At 61.6% G+C, this 19,616-nt stretch overlaps 1 non-coding gene across 1 annotated transcript; it reads right to left on the bottom strand.

Moving 5' to 3' along the window:
- Positions 1–15,212: 15,212 nt before the first annotated feature.
- LOC131861107 (5S ribosomal RNA) lies at positions 15,213–15,331 on the bottom strand. The gene has a single exon (XR_009360188.1). It is a non-coding gene; the product is annotated as a 5S ribosomal RNA (ribosomal RNA).
- Positions 15,332–19,616: the final 4,285 nt, after the last annotated feature.

The following is a 19,616-nucleotide window of genomic DNA, read 5'->3' as shown; positions in this document are numbered from 1 at the left end:
GTGTGCAGACCTTGGCTGGGTTGCGCGCCCTGGTGGGCACCATGGTGCGCACCAAGGAGCGCTCTGAAGTGTGCTCCAAGGTGCGGCCTGCACGAAGTCGGAGCCCGGTTTGCCCCGGGTGTGCACCTCGGGTGGGCACCTTGGTGCGCATGCCTTGCCTGGGCTGCGCACCAGGGCGGGCTCAAGATGGCACCCGCGTTCCTTTTTTTTCACTATCTTTCAAAACGGAAATTTTAAAATCTCATTTTTTTTTGCCTTTTTCTGGAAATTAGTGAAGGCAGCGCATCAAAGGTGCGCACCTCGCTGCCCACCACGGTGCGCAACGCCGGTGGGCACCCGGGAGTGCTTCGAAGTGTGCTCCAAGGTGCTGCGTGCACGTTGTCGGAGCCCGGTTTGCCCCGGGTGCGCACCTCGCGTGCACCTTCGTCGGGGTGGGCACCTTGGCTGGGTTTGCCCCGGCTGCGCTCCGAAGCGGGGTTATTGGAGCGCCGCCTCTTTTTTTGTCGGAGCGTTTGGTGGGGTTTCTCGCACTGGCTCTTCCCAGGCCCGGTTGCCACCCTGGCGCGCACGAAGTCGGAAGTAGGGTTAATTGCCCGGGTGCGCACCTTTGCCAGGGTGGGCACCTTGCCTGGGCTGCGCACCAGGGCGGGCTCAAGATGGCACCCGCGTTCCGTTTTTTTCACTATCTTTCAAAACGGAAATTTCAAAATCTCCTTTTTTTTTTGCCTTTTCTGGAAATTAGTGAAGGCAGCGCATCAAAGGTGCGCACCCGGGAGCGCTACGAAGTGTGCTCCAAGGTGCGGCGTGCACGTTGTCGGAGCCCGGTTTGCCCCGGGTGCGCACCTCGCCTGCACCTTGGCCGGGGTGGGCACCTTGGCTGGGTTTGCCCAGGGTGCGCTCCGAAGCGGGGTTACTGGAGCGCCCCCTCTTTTTTTGTCAGAGCGTTTGGTTGGGTTTCTCGCATTGGCTCTTCCCAGGCCCGGTTGTTGGGTGCGCTCCCACCCTGGCGCGCGCGAGGTTGGAAGTTGGGTTAATTGCCCGGGCGCGCACCTTCGCCAGGGTGGGCACCTTGGTGCGCACACCTTGGCTGGGCTGCGCACCAGGGCGGGCTCAAGATGGCACCAGCATTCCCTTTTTTTCACTATCTTTCAAAACGGAAATTTTAAAATCTCGTTTTTTTTTGCCTTTTATGGAAATTAGTGAAGGCATCGCATCAAAGGTGCGCACCTCGCTGCCCACCTTGGTGTGCTCCGAGGTGCCCACCACGGTGCGAACCCGGGAGCGCCCCGATGTGTGCTCCAAGGTGCGGCGTGCACGAAGACGGACCCCGGTTTGCCCCGGGTGCGCACCTCGCGTGCACCTTGGTGCGCACACCTTGGCTGGGTTGCGCGCCCTGGTGGGCACCATGGTGCGCACCAAGGAGCGCTCCGAAGTGTGCTCCAAGGTGCGCCGTGCACGAAGTCGGAGCCCGGTTTGCCCCGGGTGCGCACCTCGCGTGCACCTTTGCCGCGGTGGGCACCATGGCGTGCACGAAGTCGGAGCCCGGTTTGCCCCGGGTGCGCACCTCGCGTGCACCTTCGCCGGGGTGGGCACCTTGGTGTGCAGACCTTGGCTGGGTTGCGCGCCCTGGTGGGCACCATGGTGCGCACCAAGGAGCGCTCCGAAGTGTGCTCCAAGGTGCGGCCTGCACGAAGTCGGAGCCCGGTTTGCCCCGGGTGTGCACCTCGGGTGGGCACCTTGGTGCGCATGCCTTGCCTGGGCTGCGCACCAGGGCGGGCTCAAGATGGCACCCGCGTTCCTTTTTTTTCACTATCTTTCAAAACGGAAATTTTAAAATCTCATTTTTTTTTGCCTTTTTCTGGAAATTAGTGAAGGCAGCGCATCAAAGGTGCGCAGCTCGCTGCCCACCACGGTGCGCAACGCCGGTGGGCACCCGGGAGTGCTTCGAAGTGTGCTCCAAGGTGCTGCGTGCACGTTGTCGGAGCCCGGTTTGCCCCGGGTGCGCACCTCGCGTGCACCTTCGTCGGGGTGGGCACCTTGGCTGGGTTTGCCCCGGCTGCGCTCCGAAGCGGGGTTATTGGAGCGCCGCCTCTTTTTTTGTCGGAGCGTTTGGTGGGGTTTCTCGCATTGGCTCTTCCCAGGCCCGGTTGCCACCCTGGCGCGCACGAAGTCGGAAGTAGGGTTAATTGCCCGGGTGCGCACCTTTGCCAGGGTGGGCACCTTGCCTGGGCTGCGCACCAGGGCGGGCTCAAGATGGCACCCGCGTTCCGTTTTTTTCACTATCTTTCAAAACGGAAATTTCAAAATCTCCTTTTTTTTTTGCCTTTTCTGGAAATTAGTGAAGGCAGCGCATCAAAGGTGCGCACCCGGGAGCGCTACGAAGTGTGCTCCAAGGTGCGGCGTGCACGTTGTCGGAGCCCGGTTTGCCTCGGGTGCGCACCTCGCCTGCACCTTGGCCGGGGTGGGCACCTTGGCTGGGTTTGCCCAGGGTGCGCTCCGGAGCGGGGTTACTGGAGCGCCCCCTCTTTTTTTGTCAGAGCGTTTGGTGGGGTTTCTCGCATTGGCTCTTCCCAGGCCCGGTTGTTGGGTGCGCTCCCACCCTGGCGCGCGCGAGGTTGGAAGTTGGGTTAATTGCCCGGGCGCGCACCTTCGCCAGGGTGGGCACCTTGGTGCGCACACCTTGGCTGGGCTGCGCACCAGGGCGGGCTCAAGATGGCACCAGCATTCCCTTTTTTTCACTATCTTTCAAAACGGAAATTTTAAAATCTCGTTTTTTTTTGCCTTTTATGGAAATTAGTGAAGGCATCGCATCAAAGGTGCGCACCTCGCTGCCCACCTTGGTGTGCTCCGAGGTGCCCACCACGGTGCGAACCCGGGAGCGCCCCGATGTGTGCTCCAAGGTGCGGCGTGCACGAAGTCGGACCCCGGTTTGCCCCGGGTGCGCACCTCGCGTGCACCTTGGTGCGCACACCTTGGCTGGGTTGCGCGCCCTGGTGGGCACCATGGTGCGCACCAAGGAGCGCTCCGAAGTGTGCTCCAAGGTGCGCCGTGCACGAAGTCGGAGCCCGGTTTGCCCCGGGTGCGCACCTCGCGTGCACCTTCGCCGCGGTGGGCACCATGGCGTGCACGAAGTCGGAGCCCGGTTTGCCCCGGGTGCGCACCTCGCGTGCACCTTCGCCGGGGTGGGCACCTTGGTGTGCAGACCTTGGCTGGGTTGCGCGCCCTGGTGGGCACCATGGTGCGCACCAAGGAGCGCTCCGAAGTGTGCTCCAAGGTGCGGCCTGCACGAAGTCGGAGCCCGGTTTGCCCCGGGTGTGCACCTCGGGTGGGCACCTTGGTGCGCATGCCTTGCCTGGGCTGCGCACCAGGGCGGGCTCAAGATGGCACCCGCGTTCCTTTTTTTTCACTATCTTTCAAAACGGAAATTTTAAAATCTCATTTTTTTTTGCCTTTTTCTGGAAATTAGTGAAGGCAGCGCATCAAAGGTGCGCAGCTCGCTGCCCACCACGGTGCGCAACGCCGGTGGGCACCCGGGAGTGCTTCGAAGTGTGCTCCAAGGTGCTGCGTGCACGTTGTCGGAGCCCGGTTTGCCCCGGGTGCGCACCTCGCGTGCACCTTCGTCGGGGTGGGCACCTTGGCTGGGTTTGCCCCGGCTGCGCTCCGAAGCGGGGTTATTGGAGCGCCGCCTCTTTTTTTGTCGGAGCGTTTGGTGGGGTTTCTCGCATTGGCTCTTCCCAGGCCCGGTTGCCACCCTGGCGCGCACGAAGTCGGAAGTAGGGTTAATTGCCCGGGTGCGCACCTTTGCCAGGGTGGGCACCTTGCCTGGGCTGCGCACCAGGGCGGGCTCAAGATGGCACCCGCGTTCCGTTTTTTTCACTATCTTTCAAAACGGAAATTTCAAAATCTCCTTTTTTTTTTGCCTTTTCTGGAAATTAGTGAAGGCAGCGCATCAAAGGTGCGCACCCGGGAGCGCTACGAAGTGTGCTCCAAGGTGCGGCGTGCACGTTGTCGGAGCCCGGTTTGCCTCGGGTGCGCACCTCGCCTGCACCTTGGCCGGGGTGGGCACCTTGGCTGGGTTTGCCCAGGGTGCGCTCCGGAGCGGGGTTACTGGAGCGCCCCCTCTTTTTTTGTCAGAGCGTTTGGTGGGGTTTCTCGCATTGGCTCTTCCCAGGCCCGGTTGTTGGGTGCGCTCCCACCCTGGCGCGCGCGAGGTTGGAAGTTGGGTTAATTGCCCGGGCGCGCACCTTCGCCAGGGTGGGCACCTTGGTGCGCACACCTTGGCTGGGCTGCGCACCAGGGCGGGCTCAAGATGGCACCAGCATTCCCTTTTTTTCACTATCTTTCAAAACGGAAATTTTAAAATCTCGTTTTTTTTTGCCTTTTATGGAAATTAGTGAAGGCATCGCATCAAAGGTGCGCACCTCGCTGCCCACCTTGGTGTGCTCCGAGGTGCCCACCACGGTGCGAACCCGGGAGCGCCCCGATGTGTGCTCCAAGGTGCGGCGTGCACGAAGTCGGACCCCGGTTTGCCCCGGGTGCGCACCTCGCGTGCACCTTGGTGCGCACACCTTGGCTGGGTTGCGCGCCCTGGTGGGCACCATGGTGCGCACCAAGGAGCGCTCCGAAGTGTGCTCCAAGGTGCGCCGTGCACGAAGTCGGAGCCCGGTTTGCCCCGGGTGCGCACCTCGCGTGCACCTTCGCCGCGGTGGGCACCATGGCGTGCACGAAGTCGGAGCCCGGTTTGCCCCGGGTGCGCACCTCGCGTGCACCTTCGCCGGGGTGGGCACCTTGGTGTGCAGACCTTGGCTGGGTTGCGCGCCCTGGTGGGCACCATGGTGCGCACCAAGGAGCGCTCCGAAGTGTGCTCCAAGGTGCGGCCTGCACGAAGTCGGAGCCCGGTTTGCCCCGGGTGTGCACCTCGGGTGGGCACCTTGGTGCGCATGCCTTGCCTGGGCTGCGCACCAGGGCGGGCTCAAGATGGCACCCGCGTTCCTTTTTTTTCACTATCTTTCAAAACGGAAATTTTAAAATCTCATTTTTTTTTGCCTTTTTCTGGAAATTAGTGAAGGCAGCGCATCAAAGGTGCGCAGCTCGCTGCCCACCACGGTGCGCAACGCCGGTGGGCACCCGGGAGTGCTTCGAAGTGTGCTCCAAGGTGCTGCGTGCACGTTGTCGGAGCCCGGTTTGCCCCGGGTGCGCACCTCGCGTGCACCTTCGTCGGGGTGGGCACCTTGGCTGGGTTTGCCCCGGCTGCGCTCCGAAGCGGGGTTATTGGAGCGCCGCCTCTTTTTTTGTCGGAGCGTTTGGTGGGGTTTCTCGCATTGGCTCTTCCCAGGCCCGGTTGCCACCCTGGCGCGCACGAAGTCGGAAGTAGGGTTAATTGCCCGGGTGCGCACCTTTGCCAGGGTGGGCACCTTGCCTGGGCTGCGCACCAGGGCGGGCTCAAGATGGCACCCGCGTTCCGTTTTTTTCACTATCTTTCAAAACGGAAATTTCAAAATCTCCTTTTTTTTTTGCCTTTTCTGGAAATTAGTGAAGGCAGCGCATCAAAGGTGCGCACCCGGGAGCGCTACGAAGTGTGCTCCAAGGTGCGGCGTGCACGTTGTCGGAGCCCGGTTTGCCTCGGGTGCGCACCTCGCCTGCACCTTGGCCGGGGTGGGCACCTTGGCTGGGTTTGCCCAGGGTGCGCTCCGGAGCGGGGTTACTGGAGCGCCCCCTCTTTTTTTGTCAGAGCGTTTGGTGGGGTTTCTCGCATTGGCTCTTCCCAGGCCCGGTTGTTGGGTGCGCTCCCACCCTGGCGCGCGCGAGGTTGGAAGTTGGGTTAATTGCCCGGGCGCGCACCTTCGCCAGGGTGGGCACCTTGGTGCGCACACCTTGGCTGGGCTGCGCACCAGGGCGGGCTCAAGATGGCACCAGCATTCCCTTTTTTTCACTATCTTTCAAAACGGAAATTTTAAAATCTCGTTTTTTTTTGCCTTTTATGGAAATTAGTGAAGGCATCGCATCAAAGGTGCGCACCTCGCTGCCCACCTTGGTGTGCTCCGAGGTGCCCACCACGGTGCGAACCCGGGAGCGCCCCGATGTGTGCTCCAAGGTGCGGCGTGCACGAAGTCGGACCCCGGTTTGCCCCGGGTGCGCACCTCGCGTGCACCTTGGTGCGCACACCTTGGCTGGGTTGCGCGCCCTGGTGGGCACCATGGTGCGCACCAAGGAGCGCTCCGAAGTGTGCTCCAAGGTGCGCCGTGCACGAAGTCGGAGCCCGGTTTGCCCCGGGTGCGCACCTCGCGTGCACCTTCGCCGCGGTGGGCACCATGGCGTGCACGAAGTCGGAGCCCGGTTTGCCCCGGGTGCGCACCTCGCGTGCACCTTCGCCGGGGTGGGCACCTTGGTGTGCAGACCTTGGCTGGGTTGCGCGCCCTGGTGGGCACCATGGTGCGCACCAAGGAGCGCTCCGAAGTGTGCTCCAAGGTGCGGCCTGCACGAAGTCGGAGCCCGGTTTGCCCCGGGTGTGCACCTCGGGTGGGCACCTTGGTGCGCATGCCTTGCCTGGGCTGCGCACCAGGGCGGGCTCAAGATGGCACCCGCGTTCCTTTTTTTTCACTATCTTTCAAAACGGAAATTTTAAAATCTCATTTTTTTTTGCCTTTTTCTGGAAATTAGTGAAGGCAGCGCATCAAAGGTGCGCAGCTCGCTGCCCACCACGGTGCGCAACGCCGGTGGGCACCCGGGAGTGCTTCGAAGTGTGCTCCAAGGTGCTGCGTGCACGTTGTCGGAGCCCGGTTTGCCCCGGGTGCGCACCTCGCGTGCACCTTCGTCGGGGTGGGCACCTTGGCTGGGTTTGCCCCGGCTGCGCTCCGAAGCGGGGTTATTGGAGCGCCGCCTCTTTTTTTGTCGGAGCGTTTGGTGGGGTTTCTCGCATTGGCTCTTCCCAGGCCCGGTTGCCACCCTGGCGCGCACGAAGTCGGAAGTAGGGTTAATTGCCCGGGTGCGCACCTTTGCCAGGGTGGGCACCTTGCCTGGGCTGCGCACCAGGGCGGGCTCAAGATGGCACCCGCGTTCCGTTTTTTTCACTATCTTTCAAAACGGAAATTTCAAAATCTCCTTTTTTTTTTGCCTTTTCTGGAAATTAGTGAAGGCAGCGCATCAAAGGTGCGCACCCGGGAGCGCTACGAAGTGTGCTCCAAGGTGCGGCGTGCACGTTGTCGGAGCCCGGTTTGCCTCGGGTGCGCACCTCGCCTGCACCTTGGCCGGGGTGGGCACCTTGGCTGGGTTTGCCCAGGGTGCGCTCCGGAGCGGGGTTACTGGAGCGCCCCCTCTTTTTTTGTCAGAGCGTTTGGTGGGGTTTCTCGCATTGGCTCTTCCCAGGCCCGGTTGTTGGGTGCGCTCCCACCCTGGCGCGCGCGAGGTTGGAAGTTGGGTTAATTGCCCGGGCGCGCACCTTCGCCAGGGTGGGCACCTTGGTGCGCACACCTTGGCTGGGCTGCGCACCAGGGCGGGCTCAAGATGGCACCAGCATTCCCTTTTTTTCACTATCTTTCAAAACGGAAATTTTAAAATCTCGTTTTTTTTTGCCTTTTATGGAAATTAGTGAAGGCATCGCATCAAAGGTGCGCACCTCGCTGCCCACCTTGGTGTGCTCCGAGGTGCCCACCACGGTGCGAACCCGGGAGCGCCCCGATGTGTGCTCCAAGGTGCGGCGTGCACGAAGTCGGACCCCGGTTTGCCCCGGGTGCGCACCTCGCGTGCACCTTGGTGCGCACACCTTGGCTGGGTTGCGCGCCCTGGTGGGCACCATGGTGCGCACCAAGGAGCGCTCCGAAGTGTGCTCCAAGGTGCGCCGTGCACGAAGTCGGAGCCCGGTTTGCCCCGGGTGCGCACCTCGCGTGCACCTTCGCCGCGGTGGGCACCATGGCGTGCACGAAGTCGGAGCCCGGTTTGCCCCGGGTGCGCACCTCGCGTGCACCTTCGCCGGGGTGGGCACCTTGGTGTGCAGACCTTGGCTGGGTTGCGCGCCCTGGTGGGCACCATGGTGCGCACCAAGGAGCGCTCCGAAGTGTGCTCCAAGGTGCGGCCTGCACGAAGTCGGAGCCCGGTTTGCCCCGGGTGTGCACCTCGGGTGGGCACCTTGGTGCGCATGCCTTGCCTGGGCTGCGCACCAGGGCGGGCTCAAGATGGCACCCGCGTTCCTTTTTTTTCACTATCTTTCAAAACGGAAATTTTAAAATCTCATTTTTTTTTGCCTTTTTCTGGAAATTAGTGAAGGCAGCGCATCAAAGGTGCGCACCTCGCTGCCCACCACGGTGCGCAACGCCGGTGGGCACCCGGGAGTGCTTCGAAGTGTGCTCCAAGGTGCTGCGTGCACGTTGTCGGAGCCCGGTTTGCCCCGGGTGCGCACCTCGCGTGCACCTTCGTCGGGGTGGGCACCTTGGCTGGGTTTGCCCCGGCTGCGCTCCGAAGCGGGGTTATTGGAGCGCCGCCTCTTTTTTTGTCGGAGCGTTTGGTGGGGTTTCTCGCATTGGCTCTTCCCAGGCCCGGTTGCCACCCTGGCGCGCACGAAGTCGGAAGTAGGGTTAATTGCCCGGGTGCGCACCTTTGCCAGGGTGGGCACCTTGCCTGGGCTGCGCACCAGGGCGGGCTCAAGATGGCACCCGCGTTCCGTTTTTTTCACTATCTTTCAAAACGGAAATTTCAAAATCTCCTTTTTTTTTTGCCTTTTCTGGAAATTAGTGAAGGCAGCGCATCAAAGGTGCGCACCCGGGAGCGCTACGAAGTGTGCTCCAAGGTGCGGCGTGCACGTTGTCGGAGCCCGGTTTGCCTCGGGTGCGCACCTCGCCTGCACCTTGGCCGGGGTGGGCACCTTGGCTGGGTTTGCCCAGGGTGCGCTCCGGAGCGGGGTTACTGGAGCGCCCCCTCTTTTTTTGTCAGAGCGTTTGGTGGGGTTTCTCGCATTGGCTCTTCCCAGGCCCGGTTGTTGGGTGCGCTCCCACCCTGGCGCGCGCGAGGTTGGAAGTTGGGTTAATTGCCCGGGCGCGCACCTTCGCCAGGGTGGGCACCTTGGTGCGCACACCTTGGCTGGGCTGCGCACCAGGGCGGGCTCAAGATGGCACCAGCATTCCCTTTTTTTCACTATCTTTCAAAACGGAAATTTTAAAATCTCGTTTTTTTTTGCCTTTTATGGAAATTAGTGAAGGCATCGCATCAAAGGTGCGCACCTCGCTGCCCACCTTGGTGTGCTCCGAGGTGCCCACCACGGTGCGAACCCGGGAGCGCCCCGATGTGTGCTCCAAGGTGCGGCGTGCACGAAGTCGGACCCCGGTTTGCCCCGGGTGCGCACCTCGCGTGCACCTTGGTGCGCACACCTTGGCTGGGTTGCGCGCCCTGGTGGGCACCATGGTGCGCACCAAGGAGCGCTCCGAAGTGTGCTCCAAGGTGCGCCGTGCACGAAGTCGGAGCCCGGTTTGCCCCGGGTGCGCACCTCGCGTGCACCTTCGCCGCGGTGGGCACCATGGCGTGCACGAAGTCGGAGCCCGGTTTGCCCCGGGTGCGCACCTCGCGTGCACCTTCGCCGGGGTGGGCACCTTGGTGTGCAGACCTTGGCTGGGTTGCGCGCCCTGGTGGGCACCATGGTGCGCACCAAGGAGCGCTCCGAAGTGTGCTCCAAGGTGCGGCCTGCACGAAGTCGGAGCCCGGTTTGCCACCCTGGCGCGCACGAAGTCGGAAGTAGGGTTAATTGCCCGGGTGCGCACCTTTGCCAGGGTGGGCACCTTGCCTGGGCTGCGCACCAGGGCGGGCTCAAGATGGCACCCGCGTTCCGTTTTTTTCACTATCTTTCAAAACGGAAATTTCAAAATCTCCTTTTTTTTTTGCCTTTTCTGGAAATTAGTGAAGGCAGCGCATCAAAGGTGCGCACCCGGGAGCGCTACGAAGTGTGCTCCAAGGTGCGGCGTGCACGTTGTCGGAGCCCGGTTTGCCCCGGGTGCGCACCTCGCCTGCACCTTGGCCGGGGTGGGCACCTTGGCTGGGTTTGCCCAGGGTGCGCTCCGGAGCGGGGTTACTGGAGCGCCCCCTCTTTTTTTGTCAGAGCGTTTGGTGGGGTTTCTCGCATTGGCTCTTCCCAGGCCCGGTTGTTGGGTGCGCTCCCACCCTGGCGCGCGCGAGGTTGGAAGTTGGGTTAATTGCCCGGGCGCGCACCTTCGCCAGGGTGGGCACCTTGGTGCGCACACCTTGGCTGGGCTGCGCACCAGGGCGGGCTCAAGATGGCACCAGCATTCCCTTTTTTTCACTATCTTTCAAAACGGAAATTTTAAAATCTCGTTTTTTTTTGCCTTTTATGGAAATTAGTGAAGGCATCGCATCAAAGGTGCGCACCTCGCTGCCCACCTTGGTGTGCTCCGAGGTGCCCACCACGGTGCGAACCCGGGAGCGCCCCGATGTGTGCTCCAAGGTGCGGCGTGCACGAAGTCGGACCCCGGTTTGCCCCGGGTGCGCACCTCGCGTGCACCTTGGTGCGCACACCTTGGCTGGGTTGCGCGCCCTGGTGGGCACCATGGTGCGCACCAAGGAGCGCTCCGAAGTGTGCTCCAAGGTGCGCCGTGCACGAAGTCGGAGCCCGGTTTGCCCCGGGTGCGCACCTCGCGTGCACCTTCGCCGCGGTGGGCACCATGGCGTGCACGAAGTCGGAGCCCGGTTTGCCCCGGGTGCGCACCTCGCGTGCACCTTCGCCGGGGTGGGCACCTTGGTGTGCAGACCTTGGCTGGGTTGCGCGCCCTGGTGGGCACCATGGTGCGCACCAAGGAGCGCTCCGAAGTGTGCTCCAAGGTGCGGCCTGCACGAAGTCGGAGCCCGGTTTGCCACCCTGGCGCGCACGAAGTCGGAAGTAGGGTTAATTGCCCGGGTGCGCACCTTTGCCAGGGTGGGCACCTTGCCTGGGCTGCGCACCAGGGCGGGCTCAAGATGGCACCCGCGTTCCATTTTTTTCACTATCTTTCAAAACGGAAATTTCAAAATCTCCTTTTTTTTTTGCCTTTTCTGGAAATTAGTGAAGGCAGCGCATCAAAGGTGCGCACCCGGGAGCGCTACGAAGTGTGCTCCAAGGTGCGGCGTGCACGTTGTCGGAGCCCGGTTTGCCCCGGGTGCGCACCTCGCCTGCACCTTGGCCGGGGTGGGCACCTTGGCTGGGTTTGCCCAGGGTGCGCTCCGAAGCGGGGTTACTGGAGCGCCCCCTCTTTTTTTGTCAGAGCGTTTGGTGGGGTTTCTCGCATTGGCTCTTCCCAGGCCCGGTTGTTGGGTGCGCTCCCACCCTGGCGCGCGCGAGGTTGGAAGTTGGGTTAATTGCCCGGGCGCGCACCTTCGCCAGGGTGGGCACCTTGGTGCGCAAACCTTGGCTGGGCTGCGCACCAGGGCGGGCTCAAGATGGCACCAGCATTCCCTTTTTTTCACTATCTTTCAAAACGGAAATTTTAAAATCTCGTTTTTTTTTGCCTTTTATGGAAATTAGTGAAGGCATCGCATCAAAGGTGCGCACCTCGCTGCCCACCTTGGTGTGCTCCGAGGTGCCCACCACGGTGCGAACCCGGGAGCGCCCCGATGTGTGCTCCAAGGTGCGGCGTGCACGAAGTCGGACCCCGGTTTGCCCCGGGTGCGCACCTCGCGTGCACCTTGGTGCGCACACCTTGGCTGGGTTGCGCGCCCTGGTGGGCACCATGGTGCGCACCAAGGAGCGCTCCGAAGTGTGCTCCAAGGTGCGCCGTGCACGAAGTCGGAGCCCGGTTTGCCCCGGGTGCGCACCTCGCGTGCACCTTCGCCGCGGTGCGCACCATGGCGTGCACGAAGTCGGAGCCCGGTTTGCCCCGGGTGCGCACCTCGCGTGCACCTTCGCCGGGGTGGGCACCTTGGTGTGCAGACCTTGGCTGGGTTGCGCGCCCTGGTGGGCACCATGGTGCGCACCAAGGAGCGCTCCGAAGTGTGCTCCAAGGTGCGGCCTGCACGAAGTCGGAGCCCGGTTTGCCCCGGGTGTGCACCTCGGGTGGGCACCTTGGTGCGCATGCCTTGCCTGGGCTGCGCACCAGGGCGGGCTCAAGATGGCACCCGCGTTCCTTTTTTTTCACTATCTTTCAAAACGGAAATTTTAAAATCTCATTTTTTTTTGCCTTTTTCTGGAAATTAGTGAAGGCAGCGCATCAAAGGTGCGCACCTCGCTGCCCACCACGGTGCGCAACGCCGGTGGGCACCCGGGAGTGCTTCGAAGTGTGCTCCAAGGTGCTGCGTGCACGTTGTCGGAGCCCGGTTTGCCCCGGGTGCGCTCCTCGCGTGCACCTTCGTCGGGGTGGGCACCTTGGCTGGGTTTGCCCCGGCTGCGCTCCGAAGCGGGGTTATTGGAGCGCCGCCTCTTTTTTTGTCGGAGCGTTTGGTGGGGTTTCTCGCATTGGCTCTTCCCAGGCCCGGTTGCCACCCTGGCGCGCACGAAGTCGGAAGTAGGGTTAATTGCCCGGGTGCGCACCTTTGCCAGGGTGGGCACCTTACCTGGGCTGCGCACCAGGGCGGGCTCAAGATGGCACCCGCGTTCCGTTTTTTTCACTATCTTTCAAAACGGAAATTTCAAAATCTCCTTTTTTTTTTGCCTTTTCTGGAAATTAGTGAAGGCAGCGCATCAAAGGTGCGCACCCGGGAGCGCTACGAAGTGTGCTCCAAGGTGCGGCGTGCACGTTGTCGGAGCCCGGTTTGCCCCGGGTGCGCACCTCGCCTGCACCTTGGCCGGGGTGGGCACCTTGGCTGGGTTTGCCCAGGGTGCGCTCCGAAGCGGGGTTACTGGAGCGCCCCCTCTTTTTTTGTCAGAGCGTTTGGTGGGGTTTCTCGCATTGGCTCTTCCCAGGCCCGGTTGTTGGGTGCGCTCCCACCCTGGCGCGCGCGAGGTTGGAAGTTGGGTTAATTGCCCGGGCGCGCACCTTCGCCAGGGTGGGCACCTTGGTGCGCACACCTTGGCTGGGCTGCGCACCAGGGCGGGCTCAAGATGGCACCAGCATTCCCTTTTTTTCACTATCTTTCAAAACGGAAATTTTAAAATCTCGTTTTTTTTTGCCTTTTATGGAAATTAGTGAAGGCATCGCATCAAAGGTGCGCACCTCGCTGCCCACCTTGGTGTGCTCCGAGGTGCCCACCACGGTGCGAACCCGGGAGCGCCCCGATGTGTGCTCCAAGGTGCGGCGTGCACGAAGTCGGACCCCGGTTTGCCCCGGGTGCGCACCTCGCGTGCACCTTGGTGCGCACACCTTGGCTGGGTTGCGCGCCCTGGTGGGCACCATGGTGCGCACCAAGGAGCGCTCCGAAGTGTGCTCCAAGGTGCGCCGTGCACGAAGTCGGAGCCCGGTTTGCCCCGGGTGCGCACCTCGCGTGCACCTTCGCCGCGGTGGGCACCATGGCGTGCACGAAGTCGGAGCCCGGTTTGCCCCGGGTGCGCACCTCGCGTGCACCTTCGCCGGGGTGGGCACCTTGGTGTGCAGACCTTGGCTGGGTTGCGCGCCCTGGTGGGCACCATGGTGCGCACCAAGGAGCGCTCCGAAGTGTGCTCCAAGGTGCGGCCTGCACGAAGTCGGAGTCCGGTTTGCCCCGGGTGCGCACCATGGCGTGCACGAAGTCGGAGCCCGGTTTGCCCCGGGTGCGCACCTCGCGTGCACCTTCGCCGGGGTGGGCACCTCGGCTGGTTTGCGCGCCCTGGTGCGCACCAAGGAGCGCTCCGAAGTGTGCTCCAAGGTGCGGCGTGCACGAAGTCGGAGCCCGGTTTGCCCCGGGTGCGCACCTCGCGTGCACCTTCGCCGCGGTGGGCACCTTGGCTGGGTTGGGCACCATTGAGCGCTCCGAAGTTTGCTCCAAGGTGCGCACCATGGCCCTCCAAGGTGCGCAGCATGGCGTGCACGAAGTCGGAGCCCGGTTTGCCCCGGGTGCGCACCTCGCGTGCACCTTCGCCAGGGTGGGCACCTCGGTGCGCACACCTTCTCAATGTTTTCTTGCCTTTTCTGGAAATTGGTGAAGGCAGCGCATCAAAGGTGCGCACCTCGGTGTGCTCCGAGGTGCGAACCCGAGAGCGCTTCGAGGTGCGCACGAAGTCAAAAGTCGGGTTAATTGCATTGTTTTCCCCGGGTGCGCTCCGAGGTGCGCAACATCGGTGCGCACCAAGGAGGGCTCCGAAGTGTGCTCCAAGGTGCGCACGATGGCGTGCACCTCTGGTGCGCACGATTCGGAGCTCGGTTTGCCCGGGGTGCGCACACCTTGGCTGGGTTGCGCACCTTTTGTGCGCTCCATGGTGCGTACGAAGTCGGAGCTCGGTTTGCCCCGGGTGCGCACCTTGATGCGCACGCCTTGGCTGGGCTGCGCACCTTGGTGGGCGCCTCCAAGGTGCGCACGAAGTCGAAGCTCGGTTTGCCCCGGGTGCGCACCTTGGTGGGCGCCATGGTGCACTCCGAGGTGCCCAAGATTGGTGCGCACCAAGGAGCGCTCCGAAGTGCGCTCCAAGGTGCGCAGGTGCGCGCGAAGTCGAAAGTTGGGTTAATTGTCCGGTTTGCCTCGGGTGCGCACCTTGCGTGCACCTTCGCCAGGGTGGGCGCCTTGGTGCGCACACCTTGGCTGGGCTGCGCACCCGGGCGCGCACACCTTGGCACCCGCGTTTCCTTCATTTTAAATTTTTTTTTTTTACAATCTCTCAAGTGGGAAATTCTATAATCTCAACTTTTTTTGCCTTTTCAGGAAACTTTTGAATGGAGCGCATCATTGGTGCGCTCCGAAGTGTGCTCCAAGGTGCGCACCTCTGGTGCGCTCCAAAGCTCTCTCCAGCTGCGTGCACCTGCCCCGGGCGCGCACCCGGCCCCGCCCAGCTTCGCTCACCTGTCCCGGGCGTCTGGTGCGGAACCTTAGAGTAAGAAACATCACCGTGCACCTTGGCCAACGTGCGCGACTCGACCGAGCGCGCACTGGCCGAGGTGCACACCGATTTCACCTGGGTGCGCGCGCAGCACCTCGGGCGCACCGGGGTGCGCGCACAACGCCCGGGTTGCACCGTGGCCTGTGTGCTCGGGGCGCCTCGGGTGCGCGCTCGGTGTCGCCCCGGCGCGCGCGGTAGTGCGGGCAACGCACCCCGGCCCGGCCCGGCCCCGACGAGAACGCAAACGGGCAAAAGGTTAATTCAAATAGCATTGCGACGCCCGGCGAAAAACTAAAAAAGGGTGCAACACCGGGACTTCCCGGGAGGTCACCCATCCCAGTACTACTCCGGCCCAAGCGCGCTTAACTGCGGAGTTCTGATGGGATCCGGTGCACTAACGCTGGTATGATCGCACCCGTTATGAGCTTGTCGCAGTGTGTACTTAGCAAACCGCGACCCACGTGCGAATCCACCCCGGCCACCCACCCCCGTCGAGGTGCACACCCTCCCTCGCGAAGTGCGCCCCGTTCGCCAAGTGTGAGCCCTGCCCGGGTGCACGCACCTTGCTAGGGCATCGGGTGTGCACCCGGCCCGGCCTACGTGCGTGCACCTGGACGGGGCGTCGTGTGCGTGCAGTGTCCCGTCTGCAACGCGGTGCCCACACACCACCTCGGGCGCAACGACCTGCGCTCACATGTGGGCCGAGTGCACCTTGGTGCATGTTCGGGGCGCCTCGGGTGCACGCTCGATCTTGCCCCGGTGCACCAAGGCGCTCGGTTTGCCCCGGGTGCGCACTTGGTGCAAGGTGGGCACCCAAAATAGGGATCAAGCACCAAAACACAAGTTTCGGGATGCAAAATGGGACCCAAGGACCACAAATGCGTTCCAAGACCCATGATGGGTCCACGAGAACAAAAATGTGTTCCGAGACTTAATAAACAAATATTGGGTTTTAGGAGAAGAAACATGCTCTGATGCCCAAAACGAGAATCGACCCCGAAAAGGCCACAGGCCAAAAGTGGGATGCGAGACAAAAAAAAATGGGACCCGAGGACCAAAATTGGGTTCCCAGGTCGAAGACAGGGCAACCGGACAAGAAACGACCTCTAAGGCTCGAAATGAGTCCCGACGACTAAAACTTGACAAGAAGCACCCATCAGGCACCCAACTCGACACCCATGGGATGCCGACCCACCCGGGCTTCCACCTAGCACACCTTGGCACCCACCCACCCTCACACCCAACCTCGCACCCAACTTAGCACCTTTGAACCCACATTGGCACTCACCCTGACCCTGGCACCTTGGAACCCACATTGGCACTCACCTTGACCCTGGCACCCACCTTTGCACTCACCTTGGGACCCACCCTGGCTCCCACCTCGGCACCCACCCAGACACCCACCTTGGTTCCTTGGCACCCACCTTGGATCCTTGGCACCCACCCCGACACCCACCTTGGCACGCAACTTGGCTACTTGCCACCCACCTTGGCTCCTTGAAGCCCACCCCGACAACCACCCCGTGACCTACCCTGGCTAGGGTTGGTGCACACCCACCCTGGTGCCCACCTTGGCACCCACCCTATGACCCACCTTGGCACGCACCTTAGTACCCACCCCGTTACCCACCCTAGGACCCACCCCGTGACCCACCTTGGCCAGGGTGGGTGCACCCACCCTGGTGCCCACCTTGGCACCCACCCATCCTAGCACCCAGCCTGTGACCGGGCTTGGAACCCAACCTTGCACCCGTCTTGGCCAGTGTGGGTGCGCACCCATCCTGGCACCCACGTTGTGACACACCCTTTAACCCACGCACCCTAGCACCCACGTTGGCACCCACCTTGGAACCCAACTTGGCACCCACCTCGGCACCCACCTTGACACTTGTGGACCCACCTTGCCACTCACCCTAGCATCGACCCATCCTAGCACCCACCCTGGCACCTTTGCACCCTAGCACTCACCCATCCTAGCACCTAACCTGTGACCCACCTTGACACTCACCCTCGCACCCACCTTGGAACCCAACCTAGCACCCACCCACCCTGACACCAACCCTAGCACCTACCCACCCTTGCACCCACCCTGTGACCCATCTTGGCACCCACCCATCCTACCACTCAACCTATCACCCACCTTCTCACCCACCTTGGCATCCACCTTAGCACCCACCCACACTGGCACCTTGGCACCCACCTCGGGCAAGGTGGGTGCACACCCACCCTGGCACCCAATTTAGAACCCACCGAGCATGTTACCCACCTTGGCACCCACATTGCAGCCCACCCTAGTACCCACCCTATGACCCACATTGGCATCCACACCCTAGCACCCAGGCACCTCGACACCCGCCTTGACACCCACCCTAGCACTGAACCTGTGACCCACCTTGGAACTCACCCTAGAACCCACCCACCCTGTGAACCACCTTGGCATCCACCTTAGCACCCACCCACCTTGGCACCCACTCTAGCACTCACCCATCCTAACACCCAACTTGTTACCCACCTTGGCACCCGCCCTCGCGTCCACCTTGAAACCCACCCTAGCACCCACCCACGCAGGAGCCCACCTTGGCACCCAACCTAACACCCACGCATCCTGGCACCCAACTTGTGACCCACCTTGGAACCCACCCTAGTACCCACCTTTGAACCCACTATATCACCAACCCACCTTGGCACCCACCCTATGACCCTCTTTGGAATCCACCCTAGCACGCACCCACCCTGGCACCCACCATGGAGCGCACCCTAGCACCCACCCACCTCGGCACGCACCTCAACACCCACCTTGGTGTGCGCACTGCGCCAACCTCTCAAAGACCCTATGTGGTGCGCTCCAAAGTGTACACCTTTGGTGCGCTCCAAGGTGCGCACCTTTGGTGCACACCAAAGTGTGCACCGAGGTGAGCACCAAAGTGCACTCCAGGGTGCACACCAAGGCGCGCACCTTTGGTGCGGTCAATGCAAACGAATTCGGAAGTTGGGGTCGATGTCGTAATCGCTGCTGCAGACTACACGTATGAGAATCGGACAAATAGCTTTATATAGGGGAGGTGTTGCGTTTGATGGGTCGACTCCCCTGGTTGTGTGCACTGCACCAACTTCAAAGACCCTGTCTTGTTTAAGAAGTCAAAAGTTGGGGTGGATGTCCTAATCATTGCTGCAGTCTACGCATGTATGAGAATCAGACAAATAGCTTATATAGGGGAGGTGTTGCATTCGGTGGGTTGACTCCCCTGGTTGTGCGCACTGCGCCAACCTCAAAGACCTTGTTTTCGTTTAGAAGCCGAAAGTTGGGGTCGATGTCCTAATTGCTCTTGCAGGCTACGCATGTATGAGAATCAGACAAATAGCTTATATAGGGGAGGTGTTGGGTTTGATGGGTCGACTCCCCTGGTTGTGCGCATTGCGCCAACCTCAAAGACCCTGCATTGCGGATGAAGTCGAAAGTCAGAGTTTGGTGTGCTACAAGGTGTGGTCGAAGGTGCTCACCTAGGTGTGCACCTTTGGAGCGCAGGAAAAGTGCCCTCCAAAAGTGCGCACCTTTGGAGTGCACAAAAGTGCCCTCCAAAAGTGCGCACCTTTGGAGCGCAGAAAAGTGCCCTCCAAAAAGTGCCCTCCAAAAGTGCGCACCTTTGGAGCGCAGAAAAGTGCCCTCCAAAAAGTGCCCTCCAAAAGTGCGCACCTTTGGAGCGCAGAAAAGTGCCCTCCAAAAAGTGCCCTCCAAAAGTGCGCACCTTTGGAGCGCAGAAAAGTGCCCTCCAAAAAGTGCCCTCCAAAAGTGCGCACCTTTGGAGCGCAGAAAAGTGCCCTCCAAAAAGTGCCCTCCAAAAGTGCGCACCTTTGGAGCGCAGAAAAGTGCCCTCCAAAAAGTGCCCTCCAAAAGTGCGCACCTTTGGAGCGCAGAAAAGTGCCCTCCAAAAAGTGCCCTCCAAAAGTGCGCACTTTTGGTGCGCACCAAAAGTGCGCACTTTTGGTGCGCACCAAGGCGCTGGTTCGGTCGTTGCAGGCGAGTTCGGAAGTTGGGGTCGATGTCCTGAGCGGAGGTGCAAACTACACAGGTGTCGGAATCGGACAAATAGCTTATATAGGGGAGGTGTATGCTTCGATGGGTCGACTCCCCAGGTTGAGCGCACCGCGCCAACCTCAAAGACCCTACGGTATGGATGAAGTCGGAAGTTGGGTCCGATGACCGATTCGATTAGTAGGTATGCTCATGAGGTCGGAATTTGGGTCCGATGACCTGCCATGTGTAGGAAGGCGAATGTTGGCACTGTGCGTTGCAAGGTGCACACCAAGGCGCTGGTGCGGTCTTTTTAGTCGAGTTCGGAAGTTGGGGTCGATGTCCTGATCGGAGGTGCAAGCTACACAGGTGTGGGAATCGGACAAATAGCTTATATAGGGGAGGTGTATGCTTCGTTGGGTCGACTCCCCGGGTTGAGCGCACCGCGCCAACCTCAAAGACCCTACGGTATGGATGAAGTCGGAAGTTGGGTCCGATGACCGATTCGATATGTAGGCATACTCGCGAGGTCGGAATTTGGGTCCGATGACCTGCCATGTTGAGGAAGGCGAATGTTGGCACTGTGCGTTGCAAGGTGCGCACCAAGGCGCTGGTTCGGTCGTTGCAGGCGAGTTCGGAAGTTGGGGTCGATGTCCTGATCGGAGGTGCAAACTACACAGGTGTGGGAAT

Source organism: Cryptomeria japonica, unplaced genomic scaffold (assembly GCF_030272615.1).
Source record: "Cryptomeria japonica unplaced genomic scaffold, Sugi_1.0 HiC_scaffold_20, whole genome shotgun sequence".
Taxonomy (NCBI): domain Eukaryota; kingdom Viridiplantae; phylum Streptophyta; class Pinopsida; order Cupressales; family Cupressaceae; genus Cryptomeria; species Cryptomeria japonica.
Note: the sequence above shows the minus strand (reverse complement) of the source record. Positions and strands in the feature narration are given on the sequence as shown.